At 42.5% G+C, this 6,472-nt stretch overlaps 2 long non-coding RNA genes across 2 annotated transcripts; one reads left to right on the forward strand and one right to left on the reverse strand.

Moving 5' to 3' along the window:
* Nucleotides 1-1,152: 1,152 nt before the first annotated feature.
* Nucleotides 1,153-1,625, reverse strand: LOC120658715. The gene is made up of 3 exons (XR_005668818.1): nt 1,606-1,625; nt 1,359-1,532; nt 1,153-1,208 (listed from the first exon to the last, which is right to left on the reverse strand). It is a non-coding gene; the product is annotated as an uncharacterized LOC120658715 (long non-coding RNA).
* Nucleotides 1,626-4,067: 2,442 nt separating this feature from the next.
* LOC120659695 lies at nt 4,068-5,517 on the forward strand. The gene is made up of 4 exons (XR_005669142.1): nt 4,068-4,314; nt 4,600-4,731; nt 4,869-4,906; nt 5,056-5,517. It is a non-coding gene; the product is annotated as an uncharacterized LOC120659695 (long non-coding RNA).
* Nucleotides 5,518-6,472: the final 955 nt, after the last annotated feature.

A 6,472-nucleotide genomic window follows, 5' to 3' on the forward strand; every position in this document is an offset into this window, starting at 1 on the left:
TTTTTTCTATTCTCTACTGCTTCTAGTAGCATGCTCTTCATATTTTCTCAATTTTATTAGTTTTGAAAATGCCAAAGATATGGCGAAATTCAAGAAGAGAACTGAAAGCCCACAAACATGCAGACAACGAAGAATTAGCATTATCAGGCGTAATTTCATATACACTCTGCACACTGTTGGAGAAAGGCACATTAGTGCCGGTCACAGGACGGCTTAGTGCCGGTCCCTGTGGCCGGCACTAAATGGCCGGCACTAACGTGACAGACGTTAGTGCCGGCTACTCTGACCGGCACTAACGTGCGTATGTTAGTGCCGGTCCGTAATACCAGCCGGCACTAACGTGCCCGCCCCCGCCCGAGTTCTGACAGCAAGGTTAGTGCCGGCTGATATAACTAGCCGGCACTAAATGTTTTTTCTTCTTTATGTTTCTTTTCTTTTCGTTTTTATACGTATGGCTATGCGTATTTCTAGCGTATGTGACTACATAGTCGTACTCTTTGCATTGCACAATATTATTAGAACAGCATATTACACTAACATTATATATTTATATATATATATTATATGTCATGTATGGAACACTTAGGAGTTCAAAAGTACATGAGATATTACATCAACTATAATAACGTATCAGCTTCCTCGTCGTCGGATCTTCTTGGGCGACGCTTAGACGGAGATCGCCATGAAATTCGCCCTTAGGATTTATGACTTCATCGAGTAGAAATCCGCATATAGCTTCTTGAATTGCCCTGATCCGAGCGATTTCAATGAGTTCTTCTTTCATCCGCCAACGCTGTCACATTTTTCGATAAAAACATGAGAATAAAAAATAATGAATTAAAATAATGAGCAGATGTGATTGTGCTCACGTACATTGAATGCCTCCACTGTCATTTGCCCTTTTTCACTTGCAAAAGAGTTGATCCACTCGCATACGTAGTATCCACATAAGTTGTTTCCTTGGCCCTGTCTCCAACACTATGGACAAATGTGGGTTACGATATAGAATTTTTTTATGTTTATTGCGAATGACATTAGTAGCGAGAGTATATTCATACCGGAAAATCAGTCACCCAATGAAGAGGCTCGATTTCACCTATGGGCAAGCCTATGTGTTTGTGGAGGTAGCGACTCCATGCAGTATTTACCACCTCGATGATATCTTGGTACTTTGATTTATCTTGCCTTAACGAGTCGTACACCAAGACCTTGTGCTCCTCAATCCGAATACAAAGCAATATCCAATGAAAGCTGTGCATATACATACGCATAACCAATTAATGTTGATTATAATAGTTATTAAATGGTATTATTAATACGAAGGGATTGAAAAAAAAGCCTAACAAAGAACGACTCACTGATGGTTGTATGGCAAGAGAATGAAGGGACACATGCTATTTTTACGCAACCCCCTGTATATAACATTGACTATGTCTCCAGGATTTAGCGCTAGCGATTTCTCGTGTATAATATCGGGGTCGAAGAACCCGACGTTATGAAAGTTCTTCTTTCGGCAAATTTGAATTTTTGACCTACGGGACACAAGAAAAACGGGGATCAATCAACACTCAAGGCTAAAATAATGAAATGAGAGACAATACTTACATGCACCATACACTGACGAGGGACTTGTGAAGGGCATCTTGATGGTATAAATCGTAGAGTGATGCAAACTCGATATATACATCATCTGCCCCCCGCCAGAAATGCTCATCTTTAATCCGAGCTGGGAACATCTCTAATTTACTAGCTTTAGATTGCACGGCATACCATTTGTGTAACTCGGCCATTCTCGTTGGTAGGAATGGTAGCAACTATGGCCATATCAAAGGTTCACCAAGTACAAACTTTTTCCTGCCGCGGGCATTCTGTAGGGCCTCCCCAAGCAATTGAGCCCTTGTTAGATCAGTTTGCAATATCATCCCAGCCATGGTCAACGGATCTCTTGATTCATCGGGACAGTCTTCATGCGGCACTATCAACGGAGGGATCGATTGTTTGGACTGCTCTCCGAGCTGGGGAACGGTCTTTGCATTAATCAGGCGATTCTTGGGGTTGCTGTAGCACTTTCTGATCTGCCGATCATAATCCGACTCTCTTTCTTTCTCCTTGGTGGGATCTTTAATGAAGTGTTTCACAAAGTGTGCCTTTGCAACCGGATCTATTTCTGGCTTCTTGTTCGCAGCCTCCCTCAGTAGCTTGCGCTTCAGCAAGAAGGTTTGAAACGATTCTTCTGCCTCTTCCTCTTCTGGCGCCTTCTTTTTCTTCTTTCTTTGCTGCTTATGAGATGGCTGGACCGAAGGTACCGTGTATGACTTCTGTCGCTGACTCTGATTCTGTTGTGCGGCTGGTGATGATGCCAGAATTGGCTCGCTTTGTGCGGCTGGTGATGGCGGATCCATGCTGGCGTCCCGTGCAGGCGGTGGAGAAGGTGGGCCAACACTAGGATTCCTATCAGCTGGCGTTGGTGATCTTTGCCTTGAGCACCGAGCGGAATCTGTGTCTGCTTGCACCAATCTTATGTCGCGCTTTGGCCACGCGATCCATGTGTGTACGGCATGTTGTAGTTCTGTTTCTTCAGGACTTATAGGGATCGGGAGGTCCATGTCTTCCCAGCGTTCTTCAGTAATTCGGTCAACAAAGACTCTGGCCAATCCTTCAGGAATCGGCTGGCAATGTATTGTCCCGCCCTGTTCTTGGACTTCCGCATAACCCTCAGCACAAGTCTATGGAAGTTTTTCTTTTTGCTAGCATTCATTTTGCCTTGAATCGAGGCTGCCATGTTGTCAGCACTGTGCTTGTAATTCACGAATTCATTCCACCACTCTCGTTGCTTCTTCCAGACTTTATCAAAATCTGGTGTGAGGCCCTTGTTGACAAAGTTTGCCACCAATTTTTTCTTGAATGAGGCGAACTGAATTGCCATCTTCTTAAATGCCCATCCCTTTATTTTGTCAGCTTTGCCTGGGGGAAAGTTGAAGTGCAACGACACCTCTTTCCATAACAAATCTTTCTCTGAATCTGGCACGATATCTTCAGGTCGATCAGAGACTTTATTTCTCTTCCAAAGCTTATACTTTATGGGGACGGATTCCCTAACAAGATATCCCAATTGATTTACAAATGTTGTCTTAATTTGACCAGGAGCTAGTGGCTCGCCGGTTGCTTCGTTGATCTCCGTGATGGTCGTACATCCTACCATCTTCCTCTTGGAGCCACGTTTCCGTTTAGGCTTCGTCGATCCTGATGCCTGAAAGAATCGCAAATTTATCAAGCGGGTTGCTAGCAACTAGTGGACGTCGCGGCAGGTATGCGTAACCTTCATAACCCGCAAGCGGGTTCCAGATCGAAAATTATCATGATATTAGGTAACTTATTGACTGAAACATTCATAAGAATTTTTAGCTGGAGCACGACTCCTTACACAAGGACTGAAATCATCAACAAAGCTAGCAACATAACACAAATAGTTCGCAGCTGGGCCGCATGTGTCACAAACAATATCTTGCTCCTAACATATATATTGACAAAACGTTTATCCTGATGCCTGAAAGAATCACTAAACTTTTATACCTCGGCTTCCTCGACATTTCCTTCTTCCTCCCCACTAATATCTTGCTCCTCGTCGCCATGATAATGCAAGTTTAAAAATTGGCTGCCATCGTTCTCGTCCTCATCAAACTCTGGAGCTATGTGCCCAGAACTACCACGAATGAGCTCGTGCATTAACTCGTCTTGGTTGTCCGTAGGATCCATTTCCACTACCTGAAACAATAAAAAAACATTAAGTATTTCCTTACAGTCTTGATTACCTTGCTTTGTTACAAAATCCAAAATTCCAAATGTTTTTTTGGCTCTGTTAAGGGCATACTATGCCATGCTTTAATCCTAGGTGAGCTCATGCTCAGCTATGGTGTTATGGCTGTAATTGTTTGTTAGGGATGCAGCACTAAAATTACTTAGGACAACCAAACCAGAACAATTAATACAAGCTACTAGATTCGGATGAAAAGGCACTGGATTTTGTATTATCATGACAAGCAGAAAACTACTACTACATGTTATCTATCTGCAGCTTGATGCTGGACAGTGTGCCCATTTCTGGTGGACCATTGATTCAAGGGATCCTATTAGGAACAAAAAATATGCCTTGAGACAAACAGATCTCCATATGCAGCAGCACTCTAATCAGTGCCTTACCAGTTGACTCTTATTCAGGTACCCTTTCTAGTTCTAACAGATCTAAAAATTCTGAGATTTAGCAGTAATTCTTCTTGTTAATTATATTACCTGCTAAGCTGTTCTAGTATTCAGGTACCCTTTCTAGTTCTAATAGATCTGAAAATTCTGAGCTTTATCAGTGATTTTTCTTGTTTATTATATTACCTGCCAAGCTGTTCTACTTATAGGTGTTGATCAACCGGGCTGTCATTTAATCTGCTAAGCTGTTCTAGTTGTCCCCGCTTTTTGCAGTAGTTTCCGTAGGATCTGCTGGTTCTCGTTTCTCCTAGAAATAAAGTGATAGTCCTCAGTTATCTATTCTATACATTGGTCTCTCCAGGCACTCGTGTTTTAGATTGCATCCCCTCATCCAGTAAGGCCTTAAAAGTACTCATGGGTAATGATCTGATGAACAAACTGCTTGTTCAAGAAAATTACTATTGGTTATTATGAGACTCTTATGCTTCTTGGAAGATAGGTTCGAGTTGTACTTCAGATTTGCATGTCCTGGTAAGTAGAAGCTTGATGCTATGTGCACCAATTTCTATGGACCTCTCAATCTCTCAAGTTTATCTAAAAAATTCTAATTAAAGAGAGTGTTGGGAGAAAAAATAATTGCATTGACCCATACTGATCTCCTTTTGTAGTGTTCTGATCAGTGGCTTACCAATGCACCTGTAATCAGGTACTTAATGCACCAGCATGGCTGTTAGGATTAATGGAGTGACAATTCATTTTGCTCTTCCGCTGAACCAATATCTGCAGCCTGTGATTGAACAACTTTTCTTTCGATGAGCAAGCACAACCTATTCATTTTTTCATCAACTTTTGCAGGTTTAATGAGCTCTGTTATTTGCGGTTCTCCATTGGTGATTGGCTGATAACTTCTGCTATCCATATTATAAAGTGGTTTTTAAAATCAGTTACTTTTCATCTGCCTAGCTTGGGCGCAGTCTGCTGGATGTTTGAAGTCTTGATGGGTTATCATCTGATAATTCTCTTTCAACAAATAAATAATTAACATTGAATCTGGGCATAAGTCATTCTCTTGTTAACAGGTAAAGCTTCCAAGGCTACCACTATATTGCATCTTCATTTCATTCTCTTGTTACCGTACTACTCATTTTGCTAAAAAATATCTTGTGCCTAGTGTATTAGATCCTGACCCATATGGAATAGCATTATGTATGATTTACTGAAGATATAAAGAAAAATTTAGCGATATTCAGATTAATAACAAGGTGCCCCAGGGTCTTGGTCTCTTGGATGTCTAGTTGCCTACATGCCATGTAAATATTACACCTTGTGCCCACAGGAAAGTTCTTCAAACATTAACCTTGTGCAGCTTACAAGTATACAACTTTGCTAATTCTGAAGAAAGCCTAGATATGGGGGCAGTTTGATGACAAAACTAGCAGAAAACCCCTTTCTAATTATCATGGTTATTCCAGCTTGAGCTATTTTAGAGTAGATCACAGCAATGAGAAAGGCCTGACATGGCTATCCATAATATCAACTAAAAGTTTGCTCTCTGCTAGATATGTGGATATGTATACTCAGAGTGGCACTAGTAGCTGCTAATCAAATGGTCGGACCATTTTCTATAAACACTAGTAAAATCGATAGCGTATTTAACTCCACTGTCCATGGGGTGAGCAAACCAGCCAACCATAACTGAAAGTCCACTTGAACCAACTAGCAGATCAAACTAATTCGGTGTCTATCTAAAGAATATGTGTCACAAGTACCAATTGTGCATCCAGTAAGTCATTCATGAAACCAAAGACAAAGAACAGAATTAACTATAGCAATCTCAGACAAAGAATGAACGCGAGAGACTCATACCTGAATCCTACCCTGAATCCTACCCTAAATAGTAAGCAAATAGCAAGATCTGCAACAAGCAAGAAGATCTGCAGAAGAACAAGCAAGAAGAGTAAGCAAATAGCAAGAACGCATACCTGAATCCTACACTGAATCCTAGACATAATGGATAGTGAGGAACTGAGGAAGCGAGAACGCATACCACACAGACCACACGGTGTCAGTTCATGGCGTGCGGATCTCTGGTGATGGCGAGGTGCGGCGGCGGAGGGGAGGGGACGCCGGCTCGTCGCACACGAGGTGGGTCAGCTCCGGCGAGGTCCTGGTGGCGCGGTGCGGCCTGCGGCGGAGGGGAGGGGGAGGGTCGCCGGCTTGTCGCGTTCGAGTTGGGACGGATCCGGCGAGGTGAGGCGGCTCCGGGGCACCG

This window comes from Panicum virgatum, chromosome 2N, assembly GCF_016808335.1.
Source record: "Panicum virgatum strain AP13 chromosome 2N, P.virgatum_v5, whole genome shotgun sequence".
NCBI lineage: Eukaryota > Viridiplantae > Streptophyta > Magnoliopsida > Poales > Poaceae > Panicum > Panicum virgatum.